General features: G+C 43.1%; 1 protein-coding gene and 1 long non-coding RNA gene across 7 annotated transcripts in view; one reads left to right on the top strand and one right to left on the bottom strand.

The window, feature by feature from the left end:
• ROS1 (ROS proto-oncogene 1, receptor tyrosine kinase) overlaps positions 1–20606 on the top strand; it is a 162584-nt gene that overhangs the window by 134993 nt on the left and 6985 nt on the right. The gene's annotated exons all lie outside the window — the stretch shown is intronic.
• LOC115076806 lies at positions 74–19903 on the bottom strand. Its single transcript, XR_003852870.1, has 3 exons — positions 19636–19903; positions 12736–13027; positions 74–532 (listed from the first exon to the last, which is right to left on the bottom strand). It is a non-coding gene; the product is annotated as an uncharacterized LOC115076806 (long non-coding RNA).

The following is a 20606-nucleotide window of genomic DNA, read 5'->3' as shown; positions in this document are numbered from 1 at the left end:
ATTAACATTATGCAATTATGCCCGCATCCCTACAGTTTAGGCACACTCATAAGTTAAATATTTGCCTAATACCAGAACTATAATATATTGCATTACACAGAGTTTCTCTTCTTTCTTTTAAATATGCAAACATAGAATGCATACGCACACAGAGAGAGACGTGCGTCTAGTTCTCAAGCATTCTCTCTGCTAGTTGGCCTGGAATGAGGCCGGTTCCCAAACCTAGCCAGAATAGACAATCTAGTTTGGTACCAGATGTGCTTTCTGATCCTGGATCAGCTCATCACTATTTGTCACTTCCAGAGCTTGCCATGAGCTGCAGATTTCAGGAACTGGTCCCTACCCTTAGGATTGCTTGCCAGATGTGGAACCCAACCACTTTGTGATTCTGGAATGTGTAGCACACACACTGTAGAATTTAATAAATGCATCAAAAATGAAACCAGGTAAAAGGCGCTGAGGCAGAACTGTGTGGCGGGGGACTCTTGCCCTGCCCTCTCCTTCCTATTGCAACCCATAATCTCATTCCAATCTGAAATGATATTAAAAACATAACAACATTTTATTTTGGTTTTGTGCTTTTGACACCTAAAACCACAAAAAACAAACAACCAAAAAACAAATAGAAGAACAAATTAGCATAATAAACACCAAGCAAAGCAAACATATTTTTTGCATGCACAGCACACCCCTAGTGGGCAGCCTTGGTTTGAAAGGTGCAAGGGTGTGCCTTTACTTCTAGCCATGCGGCATTCTGCTTGAAGGGGAGAGGGATAGGTGTTTCAGATTTGGGAATCGGCTTCTTTTAGGCAGGCTTAAAACTCTGTGTCTATCTTTACAATAGGGCATCCTCAAAAATGTACCCTGTAGGGTCTAAGGACAACATTGCAGCTTCATTCCAGAACAAGGAATTGAAGGTTATATGGCTCCTGCGGTTTCAGTGCTGGTGCCAGGGACAGAAGGGATATTTTGCTTACCCATCTGTCACCAATTAGAAGTGTACCAGTAACCAAGCTTCTGGCTAGAGCAATATCAGAGTCATTCTCTTGTAAACAAGCTGCTTCTTTAATTTGTGGGTCACTATTTCTATATTTGGGAAAATAAAACTTCTGCCCCCTCTGATAGAAAAAAAGCAGAAAGTGTTTTCACTCCCTACCAAGAAGAGGAAAAGAAATGCATCTTTGTGTTATTTTGAAAGTGCAAATTATTTCAAATATTGGAAAAAAAAAATCAAATAAAGTGTTCCATATCCTCTTGCACAGAAAGAAGAATGAGCTATATGACCGTTTGATTTATTTATTTATTTATTTGTAGGGTTTTATATACTGTTATTCGGTAGAGCCATCATAACGGTTTACAAATCTGCAATTATCATCCAACATATGCAATTATCTTACAATCAAATGGAGTTAACATAGTAGTTGTGTGTGTGTCGGGGTACATGTTCTCTAAGTTTGTATCAGCTGGATTTCTTTGGACCAGCCAAGCATAGGACTCCTGGCCAAATCTGATGACATAACGAATCCCACATACCACAGGTCAAAAATTAAAACACTTTTGGGAGCTATCAAATGGCCTGCTATCTGCTAAAAGTTGAAGGTGCCCAGTAGTTAGATGCTCACGGTGTGTTTGTGCTTCTCCTAAGAGATGCTCATCTGTTCAGCTTGAGGGTACTGGGGGGTGGAGGGCAATTCTTGCATTGTGGCTTACAAGCTCTTCAGATTCTTTAAAGAGCACACATCGGGCATATAGTTGGCTAAAATCTTCCAATGCTGACATCTTGATTTTGTGTAATTTTTTTTTTTTTTTTAGGAATATGAAGTAATTTATAAATGAAATGAAAAACACAACGAAACACCCTTGTTTCATTTTGTTTTCACATAAAATGAAACAAAATCCTTCCAAAATTCAGATTTGCTTGGTTTGTTTTATTTTGGCAAATAGCGTGCACTGTTTCCTGAAACAAATAGAAACTGAGGGGTGAGGCGGAGAGATGAAAATAAAAACATAAACCAAATATAGTCAAAGATATCTCCAATGAAACAAAATTAATTTGTTTTGGCCGGCATCTCCCTAATAGCTTTTGGCTGAATATGAAGTACCCAGTGAGTTCCATTGTGCCTCACGTACGGATGAAAACTGTCCCTGAGGATACAATTTAAGTTTGCTCCTGTGTGTCTGCTGTAGAAATCTGCATCTCTCAGCTACGGCTCCTGGAGAGGCTGGCATGGGGAATCGCTGAACGACCCTTCAATGTCCATCCCCACACTCAAGCCCAACCCCAGTTTGAATGCCAGAGGCATCTTAATTAATACATAATTTAACACTCAGTTTAGGAAAAGAAGACTGTATCTGGTGACCGATGCTTCTTCCACATCATGTGAGAGCTACTGAACTGCCCTTGGGTATTAAACTCCCTAACCGCACTGACGCTGTTTCTTCTGGAAAGGGATGGATTCTTCATGAGGGAAAGAGAGAGGCAAAGGAATGAACACTTTTCTGCACAGTCAGCATCAGCTCTGTATAACTCTTTAGTAAGAAAATAAAGATTGTTTTTTTCATTGGCACAGGATGAGGAAAAGTCCTTTTTGAATTAAGGCCTTGTATTTCTTGAATCCCATATTTCTGACCATATCTGTTGGGAGGATTTACAAATTTCTAGCCCTGAATTGCCTTGATAATTAAAGCCCACTGCTGTGTTTTCTGGGGCACAGACCCACTGGTGCTTTCTTTACGAGACTGCATGGACAGGACAGAAGTACGCGGGAGACATCCGACTTGGAGCAAAAGCCCAGGTCTTTCCCTGCAGTCTCTGACTCTATTGAGAAATAAAATCTGGAAACATGACTTCCTGCTTCCCTGACTGAGAAAAGCTTCCTCGTTTAAACCTGAGATGACCGGCACATGCATGTTTACTCCTTACCACAGGAATTTCAAGACTTTATTTTTCAGAGCATTGCCAAATGTTTTTGCCTTGAGAAATTATTTATATTTAATTCATAACTGAAACAGGACTTTTTATGGTCAAGGTATAAAACGTCTCACAGGTTATGATGTTCGTCACCCACTTTTTAAGATGGGGATAAACGTGACTGATGGCGTAGAAATGAACTCCTCTGCATGCACAAGAGAAGAATGGCTGGGGTCCCGGCACGGTGCATCCCAGACTACTTTGGGAAGGAGACACCCAGGGAACACACTCATATTCCATCCTCGTGCCAGGTGGAAACGGAGAAAGGGAGCAGCAAACTCTGCAGATTTTACTGGGGAATATGGAGCATGAATCTGATTTGGATTGAATACTCGCCTTTCCACAACTCAGGGTGACTTACAAATTCAGGAACAGGGGGTGGCAGGAAATTCGAATCAAACAATTACCAACAAGGGCCCTGAACTTGGTGGTCGGTGAAACAGATAAGTATGGGACAATAAGTGTGAGAGCTTGCTGGGCAGACTGGATGGGTCATTTGGTCTTTTTCTGCCGTCATTTCTATGTATCTATGTATATATGTAAGTTGGTAAGTCCCTAAGCCTGAGAATTTACAATCTAAGGGCCTCATTTACACAGAATGGGAGAAAAGCCTTAGTAAATCAGGCCCTAAGGTAATGGAGGGTGAAGTGAATTCTTGGCCTGCTGCTCTCCACTGTGCAACTTCTCCACTCTTACAACACACTTGTTCCCCCTCCACATCTCTCACCATTCCACACCTCCATCTTGGAGAAAAAAATGTATAATCCAATATGAAAATTAAAATTCTTTCGGCATAATTCCATTGGTTCTGCTTATAGAGGTAATAAAACTACTGTACTAGGCTGGAAAAGCCAAGCTGACCAAGTGAATTGCTCAAATCTAGCCTTTCCAGCACCAGAAGCCACTTCCGTTTGCTGATGATTGCATAAGAAGTTGAGCTGGGTTTGGGTTGTTTTCTCTCTTTGAAGAACTGGCCTAGTAGAATTTAACCATATGAAATCAGGCCGTCTGATGGAGGCACTCGGTATACAGGAAACATACAGAAGGGTTTAAGTGAAGCTAAGAAAATTGCCCTGCAGTACACTCCATGGTCTGTTGTCCACGTAATATATAGAGGGGAGGGGAAATAAATGCTGTTATAAAAACAAACGTGGCAGAGATTACAGGAACTCCCTGTTCTGAGGCCTTTGACCTTCTGGTCTGAGTGCACCTGAAACTCTGGTGTTCAGCGTGTATGGAGCCAGGCAGCAGCTGCGGCTCCGTTCTTGCAATCTGCTCTGATACTGGGAAAGGACAATATAAGCTCTTCAAGAGCCTCCTCCATACCAAATCATTAAAGGGAAGAAGGGCTGCAGCTCAAGGAACGTAGAAGCAACAAGGAGAAAGCAGACAAGGCAGGTAGTGCATGACTGGAGCCCAGGAAGTAGGGTGCAGCCTTATGTTCTATCCTTCAATCAAAGAATGCATCCCAAATTATAATATGTCTTTTCTGAACGCTGCAATAACGTATAGTCTTTGCTGTAAGTTGGGACAGCCCTGATACATCGTTTATCAACCTTTTAAATGAATCTTCCGGATAGCTTGGCTTCGGCATGATTATGAGTATTATTTGTAGCAAGATACTGTAGTACTTATTTTTAAAATACCACGTTGAGTTTTGCTTCTGTGAAATCTGAGGAGCCAGGCAGAAAGGGAGAGCTCCAGAGAGCACTGGAGATTTGTGGCTCAGCAGGAGACAGTACTGAGCCGACGGACCCTTAAACCCAAGAGCTGTTTCCCACAAGGATATTAGATGATCCGGTGGTACCTTCCGTGGAAGGAAGACGGTTCCCTTTGGTGCCACAGCTAAATCCTGTCACAAGCTGCCCCAGATGGCACCAAAAGATGATTAGAGCTCTCCTGTCTGCATATTAGACGTCCTTTCCAAAGAAATTTAAAAAGCACAAGATAGAAAAACACATCATGCAGCCAGGCAGATGAAGATATTATCCCCGCTGCTCGAGCCTGAGGGATTACGGCCCCGTACAGGAACTCTGGAGATTAACAATTGTAATCTGCTTCTGTCATGAGAAAAGATTCCATCTAATGAGAAATCCAACTGGTGTTTCATTGCCAGGGATTCAACCACGGTTAGCACTGCTTGACATGTCTGACTAAGCCAGCTCTGTGCCAGATGTGTACAGAAGACCACCAGGAAAAATATTCATAGATTTCTCCCGCTCCCCACAAATGGGCAATTTCTTCCTGGGTTTTTTTTTTTTGGGCCTTTGGCACACTCAGAAGAACCAATGCTGAAATCCTGGAGCCATGAGCCTTCATTTGCAGATACCTGAGCATTCCCCTACGTCTATCCCTCCTCCTAAACTTTATACTCAGCCACTAGGGGTCACCCATGACACTGACTTCCTCCCAACCCTCTGCCGAAGGGCTGTGACTGCTGCCTGCCCAGCATTCCCAGCTCCAGCCAACCCAGGCTAACGAAGTCCCGACTTGGGGATTGAACTGGGGGCTTTCTGCATGACAGTGGAAAGTACTGTCACCAAGCCACCAAACTTGTTTGCCATTTTGGTCATTAAAAAATAACATTTACTGCACTGGACTAGTGCATTATTATTATTTTTTTTTTTTTTTATAAAATTTTCTTCAGAAAATGTTCCTTTTTTTTTTTTTTAAGTATTCTTGGATAATCACAAATTGGCTCGCTTATGGACCGATGCAATACAGTGCACTCAGCTGAGCGCACTGGTTAACCCATGATTGGATGCACGTTTTGGACGTGCATCCACAATCCCTTATGCAATAAGGGGATTAGCGCATCCAAAACGTGCATCCAACACACCCCCCACCCCACCCCACCCCCGTGAAGCTAATAACACTCAGCACATATAAATTAACGTTGTTAAGGCTATTAGCTATTTCCTCCTGATACAAAAAAAAAAAAGCAGCCGATGCACACTTTTTTTTTTTTTTTTTTACCCTCAGAAAGTAACATCCTGGAGCAGGCATTAAGTTTTGAGGTGCCCCTAAAACTGACAGAAAAGCCAAAAATATTGTGGCGATATTAAGTTGGAGGAACTGAAAAAAGGAGTTAAGTAAAAAAAAAAAAAGTGTGCCAGCGATCAGGTTAAGAAAAGGGTCACTCAGTTAGTGAGCATCCATTTTGCTGACTTGTGGTTGTGCACATGTTAGGAAAAGGGAAGCTCGTAAAATTGAGCGTTCATTTTCCTAACCCGCTGCCAGCCACCTCTTCTGGGCACCGCAGCAGAGGAGGTGCTAGGGGCACACAGTTTCCCCTAGCGCCTCCTTTTTACCCCGGCTGTCCATTTACAATATCTCATCGGGTGCACCGGAGAGGTCAATTGGCGCTCATTATGAGAGAGGACGCTCAATCATGAGCGCCCATTTTCCATGGGCTGATGTTGCATCGACCTGTTAATGAGATTGGCCTAAAACTTTAGGAGGACATAGATTGCAGTTACGGAGCACTAAGGGGTAGATTTTACAAAATTACGCACACGTGTACTTTTGTTCGCGCACCAGGCTCAAACAAGAGTACGCGGGATTTTAATAGATATGCGCGTAGCCGCTAAAGTCCGGGATCAGCGCGCACAAGCTGAGCAAAATCGGCAGCCTGCACGCGCCGAGCCACGCAGCCGGCCTCCGTTCCCTCTGCCTCCCCCCACCTTCCCCTCCCTTCCCTACCTAACCCCCCCAGCCCTATCTAAACCCCCCCCTACCTTTATTCCAGAAGTTACGTCTGCTCGAGGCAAGCGTAGCTCGCGTGCGTGCACACGGGCCAGCTGCCCCCCGGAACGCCCCCCTCGGCCCCGCCCCCGGAACATCCCCGAATGATGCACCGCCACGACACGCCCCCGACACGTCCCCCCAGGAAAGCCCCGGGACTTACGCGTGCCACAGAGCCTATGCAAGATAGGCTCGGCGCGCGCAGGGGGAGGCAGGGGTAGGTTTTCGGGGGTTACGCGCGTAACCCTTTGAAAATCTACCCCTAAGTGTCTTTGCAATATCATCTGGGCACAGGGAGAAGGAAATTAATTCATCACTGTTAGGTATTTAATACCTTCCACTCAAAGAAAGATATGGAGTTCCACTCTGTGCTCTGCCTACTAGCGTCATTTTAAATCTGGCCCTGTGTTTGATGCATGTATTTCCACAGTTTTATTTTGTACTTGCACATAACAGGCCTCCTCGATACATGCTAGTACAGATTATAACATTTACCAAATGTATTGTAGTGGATAATATGTAAAGAATGCCTGTGTTTTTACTTGGATGAACCACTCCAGGCAGTAAACAAAAGAATCTTTTTCCCTCCCTGGGGTCACTTGCAGTTCTCTGTGGGCTGAGGCGTGCCCTGCGAATGTGATCCTGCGAATCTGCTTGTGAGCATCTTCCCTCCCCCTGGCTCCATGAAATTGCATACTGCTTGACTGAATGCCATCCGAGTGAGCTGGAAAACAGTGATCTCATTGTGAGTGTCCGGGCCTCCAACTTCAAGCACAGTTGGATGATTGAGAGGCACAGCGTGCCCAGCAGATGTATAAACTGGGTGTCATTCATGATTTATCAAGTGGGGAACAAACTCAGAGCTGCCATGGGCAGATACTAAACCACTGCAAAAAGCATAAAAATGGCCAAGGATTTTCCAGTGGGCTGCAGAACTGCTTCAGATGTGTACAGACTGCTTGTAGTGGACATTGTGTTGATCACTCTCATCAGTCTGTCATGCTATATGTTTTATTCCTCTTGTGAGGGACAAGAGAATGGAATTTTTATTTATTTATTTAGGCATTTTATATACTGTCGTTCCAAAAGAAGATCACAATGGCTTACAAAATCAGCATTCATATTCTTGGTCAACATTCACATACTGTGTCAACATTCATATTCTGGATCAACACCAGAATAAATATATATTCTAGTTCATATTCATACATATTCTAGGTCAACACAACAGGAAATATATAATCTAGTACATATTCATACATTTTCTAGGTTGACACAACAGCGCATAGAAATTCTAATTCTTTACATCGTTCATTGCTTATTGCTCAATCCACTAACATTATCTCTGGAACTGACATTGAAGTTATCAGCATATTGGTATTTTATGTTAAATCGTATGCATTTCTAAAGAGCCTTGTTTCAGTTCACTCTTGAAACTCTTTCTTTCAATCTGACTTATTTACTCTGGAAGAGAGTTCCACAACTTGGGGTCCACTATGGAAAACATTAGGGGTGTGCATTCGTTTCCAACATATTGGTAATCCGCAACGTATAGGACCATATTCATTGTATTCTTGGGGAAGCGAAATGTATCGCGATTCCCCACGAATACAACGAATCTTCGCCGAATTATTCGGCCGTCTAAAGGAGCGAATTTAAACAATCCCCCCACCCTCCTGACCCCCCCAGGACTTACCAAAACTCCATTGTTGTCCAGCAGGGGGTCCGGGAGCCATCTCCTGCACTCACACCCTCGGCTGCCAGTGATCAAAATGGCGCCGATAGCCTTTGCCCTTACTATGTCACCGGGGCTACCGGTGCCATTGGTCGGCCTCTGTCACATGGTAGGAGCAATGGATGGCCGGCGCCATCTTGTGCTCCTACCATGTGACAGGGGCTGACCAATGGCACCGTAGCCCTTGTGACATAGTAAGGTCAAAGGCTATCAGCGCCATTTTGAATACCGGCAGCCGAGGGTGTGAGTGCAGGAGATGGCTCCTGGACCCCCCCACTGGACCACCAGGGAGTTTTGGTAAGTCTTGGGGTAATCAGGAGGGTGGGAAGTTGTAGTTAATTCAATTTTAGCCAGGAAATGAATAAGAATTAATGCATGAACGTATCGAGGGCCCCCCTTGCCGAATGCAACGTATCTGCCCCCCGACGAATACGAATACCGAATGCAACGTATGGCGTCCTTCTGCACATCCCTAGAAAACATTCGGTCTCTTATTTGTGTTAGGTGTGTGTTCCTTGTAAAAGGCACCATTAGAAGTCCTTTGTTTTATGAACTTAGGGCTCTCTGTGGTGTGTAATGTTGAAGTATCACTCCTAATTAGCATGGGTTAATATTGTTGATGATATTGAAAATTAGAGTTAATACTTTATAATGAATTCTGGATTGTACAGGAAGCCAGTGCAGTGCTATCAGTGAGGGAGTGATGTGGTAAAATTTTCTTGTCCTTAGTAAGAGACTAGCAGTGACATTTTGAAGTAATTGTAGTGGTTTTAAAAGTCCTGAGGGTAGGCCTAGTAATAGGGAGTTGCAGTAGTTTAAGGGCCTCATTTTCCAGAGGGATCACATGCGATAAGGGACGTTTCGCATGCGAAAAATCCCTTATCGCGTGCGATACCAAAATGGGGGCGGAGTCGGCCCCAGAAGAGGAGGAGTCGGGGAGTCACCAGGGCTGACTCTGCAAAGACGCCGCGGACGACAAAAAGGTAAGGCCCTTTTCTCGTCCGAGTTCGCGCCCAATAGCAGCGATTGCTGCCGGCTAGCGCAGGCCCGCCCCCCATTTTGGCCCCCCGCCCCTCATTCCCTAAAGTATCGCAGGCCTGAAATACTTTAGAAAATGAGGCCCTAAGTTTGAAAATATTAGTGTTTGTAAGCCAGTGTGGAAGCCCTGTATTGTTAGTAAAGGTTTTAGCCAATGTAATATTCTCAGCATGGAGTGTCCTGTTTTGATTAATTTGCTTATATGCTTTTTCATGGTGAAGTTCTCATCGATCTGTATTCCAAGGTCTCGTACTTGATTTGAAGGAGTGATATTAATAATTCTTATGTCTAGGGTTGGCGGTTTGATTATCGTGGTATCTCTCCTTAACCACACTATTTCAGTTTTATTTTGGGTTTAGAGTTAGTTTCAGTTGAGGAAGTTTTTGTTGTATAGCCTTCATGTATGTTGATAGAGACAATGCAGTTTTTTCAAATGTTTTGTCGAAAGGGATGTAGAATTGTATGTTATCTGTATATAGGAAGAAGTTGATTGCTAGATTTGCTAGCAATGCACATAGAGGCAGTAAATAAATGTTGACTAGTGTGGCCGAGAGCGCTGAACCTTGGGGAACACCTGTATCGATCGGGAAGGTGTCAGAAATTGGATTGCCTAGTTTGATTTAGAATATCTTGTCTTTTTGGAAGGAAGAGAACCATTTGTTAACATTTCCGACTATTCCAATTTTTCTCATCTGGTAGCATAGCAGGGTATGGGCAACTCTGTTGAATGCTGCTGTCAAATCAATTAGTACCAGGATATATGATTCATTGTTGTCAAACCCCTGTAGTACAGGGTCAGTTAAGGAAATGAGTAGGGTTTCTGCTGAGCAATTTTTTCTGAATCCGAATTGGTTTTGTACAGAATATTATTATCTTCTAGGTGGTTCTCTAATTGTGATAACACTGCTTTTTCTAGTACTTTAGTGATGAAAGGCAAGTTTGATATTGGTCAGTAATTGTCCCAGTCATCGATTCTGCCAGTTTTATTTTTTAGGATTGGTTTAATCACAGCTTGTTTTGCCCTATCAGGGACCAATCCTGCTAACGAGTGGTTTATTATGATTGTGAATATTGGAGTTATTATGCTGTTTACTATTTTCTGGGCACTTGTAGGGATGGGGTTTAGTGGGTGGGAAGCAGGTCTCATTTTTGTGATGATTTGGTTTATTTCATATTTAGATAGTGGGTCAAATGAGTTCCATTTCACTTGACCAAATTTTTCTTCAGGCTTTTTTGTTGGTAGGCAGGTGGAGAATTGTGTTTTTAGTGTATTGATTTTTTTTAACAATGAAGTAGCATATTCATTGCATGAGTTCTTTGAAAAGTCATAGTTATTTGAAATGAAGGAGGATGGGTCCTTGATTAGGTTTTTAACTGTTTCAAAAAATAATTAGGAATTAAATATTATACCATGAATCTGTTTTGCATACTATTCTTTTTTTGCTTTATTGATTTGTTCAAGGTATTTTGTTAATACGGATTTGTATTTTTCTAGGGATTCTGTAGATTGGCATTTCCATCATTGCTTTTCAGATTTTCTCAGGGTCTGTTTAGTGTGTCTTAGCTCTTCGCTATACCAAGGTTTCTTTTGTTTTAGTTGTGTGCCTTTATTTTTTCTGGATAGGGCATAAGGTATCCGCTATTTCATTGATGATTTTATCGCAGGAGTCAAATGATGAGGAGGCATTATTGTGACTGAACTCAATTATTTTATTTTTAATTGTTTCTGCAACTATTTCCAGTTCTTTGTTTTTTTGGTATGTCAAAGATGGATTGTTATGTGAGTTTGTTGTGCGGTGAGGAGAGTTATTTCTGCTTTTATTAGCTGGTAATCAGACCAGGGCAGTATGTTGTTATGTTGTGAAAAGAGTTGATTACGCAGTTATTGGGATTGACAAAAATTAGGTCATAGATGTGTCCTGCTTTATGAGTGGGGTTAGTTACAGTGCAAACATGGCTTCCATAGTATAGAGAAAGATTTCACATGCTGTAGATTTAGGCATGCTGTCTACAAGTAGGTTAAAGTCCCCTATGATTAGAGTTGATTCTGGAGCTGGAAACACTTTAGTGAAGATTTCAATTAGAGGTGAGCAGTCTTTATGGAATGTTCCAGGTGGGCAATAGATCAAACCAATATTTAGAAGTGGTGATTTTAGTATTGCTACCTCATAGGGAAGGTTTATCGCAACTTTGTAAGGTTTAAGTTCTTTTCTTTTTTACAAATTATTAATAGACCCCCACCTTTTTGTTTGTGTCTGGGGAAGTGAAAGATGTCATAGTTGGGGTGATCAATTTGGTTTAGGAGGATATTATCAGCCAATTTGGTTTAGGAGGATATTATCAGCCATGTTTCGGTAATGCAGAAGATAGTGGGATTTAGTTCCTCTAGAAGATCGTATATCAGTGGGATTTTTTTTTATAGCGATTGAACATTTAGTAATAGGAGAGTAAACATTAGGCAGGAAGAAATTACAGGAGAGTTGCTAATTTTCTTAGGATAGATCATGTTTTTACCCTCTCGTTGCTTGTGTTTTGATGTTCTCTGACAATTTCCATAGTTTCCTCGTCCTGTGATGTTTTCAATGAGGTGAACTGGCTCTATTTTATCAATTAAAATGTAATTACTTCAGGTACTACTTCAGGTGTGCACAAAGGGGCAGGGTCTTTTGTTGTGCTCCATCGTGCGCCCACCAAGGGTGCACGCCTGTCGGCACAAGCACCTGCAGCATTGCAGCCGCTCTGTGGTGGACGCTGGTAGTGGCGGTGGGTGGGCAGAAGAAGGAACTGTCTGACTGGCGTTGGCACATACCTGCAATGGAATGCTCTCCCACCAGATCTTCGGCGCGAACAATGCCAGATTACCTTCAAGAAAAGACTCAAAACCTGGCGGTTTGAGCAAGCTTTCCCTTAATTCATTCGTCCCTCCCAGCTCCACTCCTCAGAAGATTAGTTCCGTATACAGGTACACTATGTACAAGACACTTTCAGTTTTTCAGGTTCCATAGACATAAGACTCTTTTCAGTTTTTATTTACCCTTAGGTACAGTCAATTTGTTTAGCTCTTCATCCTCCGGCTCTCCGGAAGAGACCTTCTTCTATTGCCCGGTTGATCCCAGTTAATGTATCCCTTTATTGTGATATAATGCATTCTTGCATGCCAGTTCACGTTCCAATGTAAACCGAAGTGATGTGTAATTCTTTTACATGAATATCGGTATATAAAAATGCTAAATAAATAAATAAATACCTGTGCTTTCTCCTCGTTCTGTGGGGGGGAGCGCTTTCGGCAGGCTCACTACGCTACTCCTCTGTGCCGGTGCCGGTGGCTGTGGCCAGGTAGGCTGCTTTCTTCTCCTGTGGCATTGCAGCCACTCTGTTGTGGATGCTGGTGCTGGTGATGGGCAGGCATTGGGCAGTGGGTGGGCAGAGGAAGGGACTGTCCAACTGGCACCGCCACCTACTTGAGCTCCCTCCTTGTTCTGTGCGGGAAATGAAACCTTTCTCCCCTGTAGTCCTCTTGAATAAAACATCCAGAGTAACTGCAAAATATGTTTACATGTCTTAATTTCCCCTTGTTTCGTAGGACTGTTAGGTTGGCACAGATCACCATTTTGGCTTAGTTCTTTTGATTCAAAGACTGACCAGTGAAAAAGTAAAATTTCAGGGGGTAGCTCAAATTGGAAGTTTCTCTTGTCCTCTCCTCCCCCCCTCCATGACATAACATGTAGGACCTATGTCACACATCCTTTAGCATCTGGAAACCCTAAAAGAGACAGCATCTAAGCAAGCTAAAGAACTCAAAAAACTAAGCAAATTACCCTAAAGGATTAGAGAGGAAGATGAAACAATGTGATGTGCTTATAGAAGTCCCTCTAATGAAAGGGACAGACAGGCCCGGGGCTACCGGGTGTGCAAACCGTGCAATTGCATGGAGTGGCACACCCAGTGGGGCAGCATCAGGAGCAGGGAGAGGTCCGTGTTGCCGCCGGTGGATCCGATCCCATCGGCGTGGATGAAGTTTGCTTTTTCTGCCGCTGTTGGATCGGGTCCACCGGCAGCAGAAAAAGCAGGAAGCAGTTTTGTACTGAGGAGAGGGGTGGGGGCAGGAGGGCATGTTACTTTGATGCTGTGTGCCAGTTGTGCACAGCAGGAAGATCAGCAGAGCCGTGGTGCCACTCATCCCACTACGGTCCGAAGAAGAATTCATTTCCAGGTGCTCCTCCTCCTTCCTGCCTGAGCGGCCTGGAAGAAAAATGTTGCTGGAACCACATAGGCAGGAAGGAGGAGCAGCATCAACCATGCGGCAGAGGAGCAGTAGCTTTTGTAGCTGGACTGCTATGGATCCCACCTCGTGGCGTCCCCAGAAGAGGAGGCCTGGTAGCAGGGCTGCTGCGGATCCCACGTCTCAGTGGCCCTAGAAAATCAGGAGGCCAAGAGAGAGGTGAGAGAGAGGCTGAGGCCCTGTAGAGTGTATGTGTATATGAGAGTAAGTTGAGAGATTGTGTGTGAGAGAGAGTGAATTGAGAGACTTTGTGAGGGAGTGAGAGCCTGTATGATTGGAGAAAAAGCATGTGAGAACCTCTGTGTGTGTGTGTGTGACAGCATGTGAGAATGAGAACCTGTGTGTGAGAGACTGCATGTGAAAGAGAGACAGTGTTTATTTATGTATGAGAGAGAGCATTTGAGAGTGAGAGCTGAGTGTGTGAAACAGCATGTGAGTGTGAGAGCCTGTGCCTATGTGTGTATGTGTGAGAGACAGCATTTGAGAAATAGATCCTGTGTGTGTGAGAGTGAGACAGCATGTGTGAATGAAAGCCTGTGTGTGTGTTTGAGAGAAGAAAAGAAGACAAGTGGATAGAGAAGAAACAGAAAAAAAAGAGACCCTGTAAAAGGAATTGGCAAAAGACCAAGAAAGGGAAGGGGGGAAAAAAACCCTGTGCCAACTGATTAGAAAACTAAGATCAGATAGCAAAAGTAAAAAATAAAAAATAATTTTTTAATTTTTAGTGATTGGCATATGTTATCCTTGGGAATGTGCAAGAGTAGCACCTTCTCTATGCTGATCTTGCGATGTACGAGATCAGCATGGAGGAAGTGGAAGCCCACGGGGCCTGCACAGAGGAGGCTGCAGAATGGGCTTCAGTGCCAGTAGTAGCAATCAGCGCCTCCCCAATAGCCATGCGTTAGCAGTGACAGCAGTAGCAGAGGAATGAGAGAGGCTCCAAGGCTGCTGGCAAAAGAAAGAGAGGGGGTCTGCCTTCAGTGTGTGCATATATATGAATAGGAGTACCTGCAGGTTTGTCTGAGAGGGAGCATATGTGTGTATGAGCTTGTATGTGTGTGTGTATATAAGAAAGAGAGGAGAAAGTTTGTGCATCCCTCTTCCACTAATCCATGACAATCTCAGTGTGACTAGAAATCAAAGTTCCCAGGTATAGAGTATGAATTTTTAAAATCCTTTAGTTTTATTTTTCAAGTGTTATTTGTCTGCTGTTTTGAAATATTTTATTGATGTTTATGACATTTAAAAAAACTTGTATATGAGTTTTTAATTATTTGATCTTTTATTCATCAGCTTTTTTTGAAATATTATTAGTATCGTTTTAGTATTATGATTATATATATATTTTATTTCTTGATTTTATTTGATGTTTGAGGAATGGTAATGGTTCTGTTTTTTCATTATTGCACTGCACAGTGTCTGGTTTCTCTCGGTTTCCAGTTCAGTTTTGTCTGCGCGTTTGTATTTCTACTTTATAGTTGCTCTAGTCTGTATTTGGTGAGGGTCTGTTTATGTTCTGCATGTGTGACAGAGGTGATGCATTCTCCTAATAGGAAGTGTATTAGTGTTTTAGGGCTTTCGGAGGGTCAAGCCCACACCCAACACACATCACAGTAGGCCTAATACCATATATGTTCCAAATGTCATTTTTGCAGGGATTTCTGGTTGGCATCACAGCAGTGCATGTAAATATAATGTAAGTGATATTTTTACCTCAGAATATTGTACTTTGATATTTTTCATGCAAAATATAAATGCATAACCCTTACCTGTGTGTGTGGAATAGGGTGGGCGGTGTTGTGCAAGGTTTAAGTTTTGTCCAGGGCACCAGGCATGGGTTTGGGGGGGGGGATGGTGTCAGTATCATTGAAGGGAGCTGGGCATTTTTGGGTGGTTCTGGAACACAGAATGAATGAACAGGGGTGGGCAGCACAATAAATGTTCGCACAGGGCAGCAAGAAAGCTAGCACCGGCCCTGGGGACAGAGCAACTGGGCATGATAAAGGCTTAGGGGAGTTCTCGACCTTGCATTGTGGAGTGATATCATAGTACCAAGGAGGAGGACGAAAGCTAGAGATCTTACCAGGGTTTGTGTTGACCAGCAGGTAGGGATAACTGGGCAGATTGGGATGGCCAAAAAGTCCTTGCCTCCTTAGAAGTACCATGTCACTGTGTTAGTTTGTTCCATTAGGTGAGCAGACTCTGTGTCCAGAAACCTAGATAATACCTCATTATTTCACAAGGGTATCCCTGCCTTGATTTCAACATAATTGACTTTAAAGATGGCAAAAGAAAGTTGGAACAAGGGCCTTAGACAACACAGCTTTTACTCATCATTTTCATTTTTGATCCTGACATAGTAGGAATTAAATTAATATTGTAGGCAAAAAGCCTTCAGTGAACCTATGGAGATCTGAGCAATTAGTTATCATCTGTCCCATTTCAGGTATCACCATAGAAACTGTAGAACTAGGGTAAGATGATCTTGTACTAAAAAAGAAAAGGAAGTAAAGCTAATTTTCCTCTGAGCCATGAACGTTCAATATTTTTGCGTCTTTCATGATCCTTGTGTACCTTCAACAGGATGCAGTGCATCTCATCACGGCAGGAGCCCTTTCAAGTCCCTGCTTCTTTTTCTCCCAGTGACTAATTTAAAACAAGAATGAAGATTAAGGCCTACATTCTCATATTGTTCTTAACATCAAGGGCAGCCATAAGGAGAGCAAGACCCAGACCGTCAGAGCATGCAGGTGCACGTGACAGAAGGCAGGGCTTATTCTCCCGACAAAACAAAATCCAAATTCCATGCCCAGAGGAATGGAAGACAGCACAGAAATAGTTCACAGGCACCCAGTCTGCTTCCTCAAATTTGTAACTCTAGTTTTTCTGGCAGAAAAAAATACCACTTTGATTAATTAGCCTTCCTGTTGGAGTGATGCCGCCCAGCGCTGACTTGCACAAATTGCCCAATATGACTCCATGCTGGTCCACTTGGGCTGGTTAAAGGCTCCCTGCCAATCCATCTTGGGGGGAGGTGCCACATGCAGAGTCTGCTTCAGCCCTCAGGACGGGCACCGGTTTGTATGCTGTGTGTCCAACAGTGCTTGACTTCCCTCCTGCACAAGGGACATATGAACAGCTCATTCAGGGAAGAGAGTCTGCTCACTTTATATCCTTCTCTTCTCTTGTGTAAGGCTAGGCATGGGAAAAGCTGCTTTTTTTTTCATTTTCTTTTCTTTTTTTACATTTTCCTTTCTTTTTTCATTTTCTTTTCTTTTTTCATTTTCTTGTCTTTTTTTCTTATTACTGCATTTTAGCTCAGACTAAACAAAATGAAACTAATCGTTAGTGATTTGGGGTGTCATTTCAGATGGGAAATGCTACAAAATGAAGCTACAAATGTGGTGATTTCCCTGTCATTTAGAAATGACAGCAAGTCCTTTTACTGCTGTCTTAGGTTTCGGGTCATTTCCATGTCCTGTAAGTCCTGCAGCCTTCTGAATTTTAAGAGGTCTATATTCAAAAGTATTTAGCCAGCTAGCTGAGAAGTTAGCCGGCTGAATGAATATATTTAGGGATGTAGCCGGCTAGAGTTTGTCCAGATAAGTTAGGGGTGTTCCAGGGGCATAAGTTGGAGGAGTTGTTAGCTGGCTAACTCTGATATTCAGAGTTGGATGTCCTAAAGTTAGCCGTCTATAGTCAATAAGTGCAGCTACACTGTTGAATATTCCTCCAGCGTTAGGCAGATATGTTTATTGGGCTGGCTTTGCTCTCCGCACTGTGCCTGAATATGGACCTCTCTATTTTGGTTCTGATAGACATTGCTCTTTGACCCCCTAAAGTCCAGATTTAGTGGATAGCACAGGGGAGATTCTAAACAATCAAGCAGGTTTGGTGATATTATTTGGAACATGGCCCTATCTTGTTGTGATTGTCAATCCAGCTCTCTTCATATGGGGTGGGGACTTACCACATAGCTAAATTAGGATAAAACCTAAATCTGCTTGACCTTTTCTTTCCCCTTAAAGTTGATGATAAAAATGACTTGCTCATTTAAATGCCTTTTTTTTTTTTTTTTTGCATCTGATCACTTGCAATATCCTAACTTTTATCCCATTTGGCATTTTTGTAGAATTGGTGTCTTCCTTTTTTTGCCCCTGCCTGCTTTCCTCAGCAGTTTTGGCTTTCACTCTCCATGCTGCAGGAGCGTTCTTTCAGGCACCAGTTGTGCTGAATGCTCCTGTTGCTGGAGTCCTTTTCTTGGCTTTAATGCTTCTGCCATGCTGAGCTCTCAGCATTAACAAACCCCAGCAGCAGCAGTAGCACCCAGAGCAGCCACGGCTTGTGTTCTGCCAGCATGCGCAAATGTATTAAAAGTCATGTTTGTGAGAAAATGGGCTGGGATTCCAGGAAAATCCTCAAATTATAGATTTTCTTGCAAAATGAGCATTCCCACTGCTGCTCCTTGTGACCTTGGACAAGTCACTTTGCTCTCCATTGTCTCAGGGAAACAACTTCAGAAGCCATTTACTAAAGCATTTTCCCCTTAGAATGGGAGAAAAGCCTTAGATTCAGTGTGAGCCCTCTAGGAATAGGGAAGTCCCTACCATACCTGAATGAAATCTGCTTTGCAGTGCCTTAAAGGCAGGATAAATAATTCATTAAAAGTTTTGCAGTTACAGCAAAATCCACCGAGGGTCAAAAGCATAATCCAGAGCCATGGCAAACATCCACCTCCCCACCCCAGCAGATTTACTGACCCGCTGCAGATTTTGTTGCACCCGCAGCATTTTTAAGCGAGTCAAAAATTTGGAAGATTTCCAAAACGAGCCTAGGGAGATCTGTGGGATTATCTTGAAGGCAAGTGAAGCAAAATAAAAGGAAAAAAATTGGCTGGTTCATACAAACATTAGTAAACTAGATTATGATCTGGATGTGGACTTGCAAGGCTCATCCATTCTGCCCAGTTTGTCATAGATGTCAATTAGTTGTAAGCCAAGGACTCCCAAGCCTACCTGGATACCACAACCAGTTTGCGTTGGCAGGATATCTACAGGAAATAAATTAAACATTCACAGGCCTTCCAATGTATGCAAAATGTTCTCCTTCATGTTCACTGTGGCGACCCAGAAAGCCCATCTGGCTCTGTTGTCGGCTCTCTCTATGTTTTACTGGAGGAATACATTCACACATCCCTAATCTGAAGAGCAGGCGAGGCTTTGAGGTCCAGGGAAAATTAAGGAGCAATGAAACAGAGAGAAGGTTTAACAGCCATAGCATACCTGAAGCAACGAGTAGCATTGCAGGTAAAAAAATTAAATACATGGGGCAATTATGAATAGCTCGTGGTTTGCCGCACCTGCGGGCACTTTTCGTCCTTGTGCACTGCAGACAAGGTTCACGCTCGTTGCATCCCTTAGAAAAGTCTTAGCTGAGAAACATACATGCTACAAGTGCCCATGTGCTTTGCACCTGATGTCTGTGCAGGCGACCAGGCAGAGGGCAAAATAGTGCACGTGTATTTGAAAATTAAATCTGCACAGGCTGTCTTGCCCCCCTGACCTAAATGATGTCCATTCCCCTGTCACCCTCTCCTCCCCCCTGAAATGCCAGTGCTCAACCAGCTAGCAGTAACCCTGCTGGTACTGGAAACCCATGCGTACTTTTAACCAGGCACAGCAAGGCAGTTTTGAGACAACTGAATTTTCCTAGGAAAATAGCTGGCCAAATAACAAATTGTTGACCTCTCCAATAAGAGAAATGGAGAGAAGTGTATTTTCCGCATGTCAGCTACTATTAAGCAGTGATGCACCTTGTTGGCCTGATGCATGAGACATGTAGGGATGGCCACTGGTAATAACTTACCCTTCTAGTTTGTGTGTGCGGCTCTGCAACAATCTGGGACTTCAGCCCTCCTCTCCTGCTGCCTTTAAAATCTGAGGTTCATTCTTTTCACGTCCTCTTGTGATGTAGACATGAAGGCAAAATGGAAAGTAATTCAACAAAGAGTTAGATGAGCTCAGAAGCCCCCTCCCCGTCTGCACGATCATTGAAGGAGGAAGGGGTCCCACATTGACATCTCCGTGAGCCCTGCAGCAAGGGAGCCAGCACCATTACTCTTCTTTGCCTTGCATTTCTGCTCTGGCTTCACTAGAAAGGAGTTAAAAAATGCACTTTCTGATCAGTTTCTGTAGAAGGCTTTTAACGAGCAGAAGCCACTTACGGCTGAGTGCACCCTTCTCAAACAATAATTAACCTGCACCTTCTGTTTAAAAAATAAATGATTGAAAATAAAAGTATGGAGTACATGTAACTCAACTTTCTGTGATACCGAGTCATTAAGCCTAATTAAGCCTAATGACATTGTATCAAAAGGCAATTCATTTAAGGAAACTGATTCCCCCATAATTTGGTTAATATTTTTCTTTGTTACTTGTCCAATAAATGAGGCATTTTCCCTATGCCTAGATTAACAAACTCTTCGACTGACATAATAGCCGCTATGACTCAAAACCAAATATCGCTGGTACTTGTCATTTCTGTAACATACCAGATGTACGTAAGCAACAGATTATCCAACCACCCAATCCTTTTCATCTTTACTTTCATTTCCCCTATAATTCTTTACACAGTACTGTCAATGCAAATCACCTTCAGCAGAAGCTTGCAGTTGTTTCTTTTTTCCTCATAATCCTGCTTTTTTGAACATTATTATGGTCAAGAGGGAGGGGAACGTGAGGAAGCTTCCTTCCACTGCCTCACTAGAAACCCCTTTGCATCCTTCTACAGTTCCTGAGCACCTAAGTGCATTAACGTTTGTAACCCTTTCTTGGCGG

This window comes from Rhinatrema bivittatum, chromosome 15 (assembly GCF_901001135.1).
Source record: "Rhinatrema bivittatum chromosome 15, aRhiBiv1.1, whole genome shotgun sequence".
NCBI classification, from domain to species: Eukaryota; Metazoa; Chordata; class Amphibia; order Gymnophiona; family Rhinatrematidae; genus Rhinatrema; species Rhinatrema bivittatum.
This window is presented reverse-complemented; position numbering and strand designations above follow the sequence as displayed.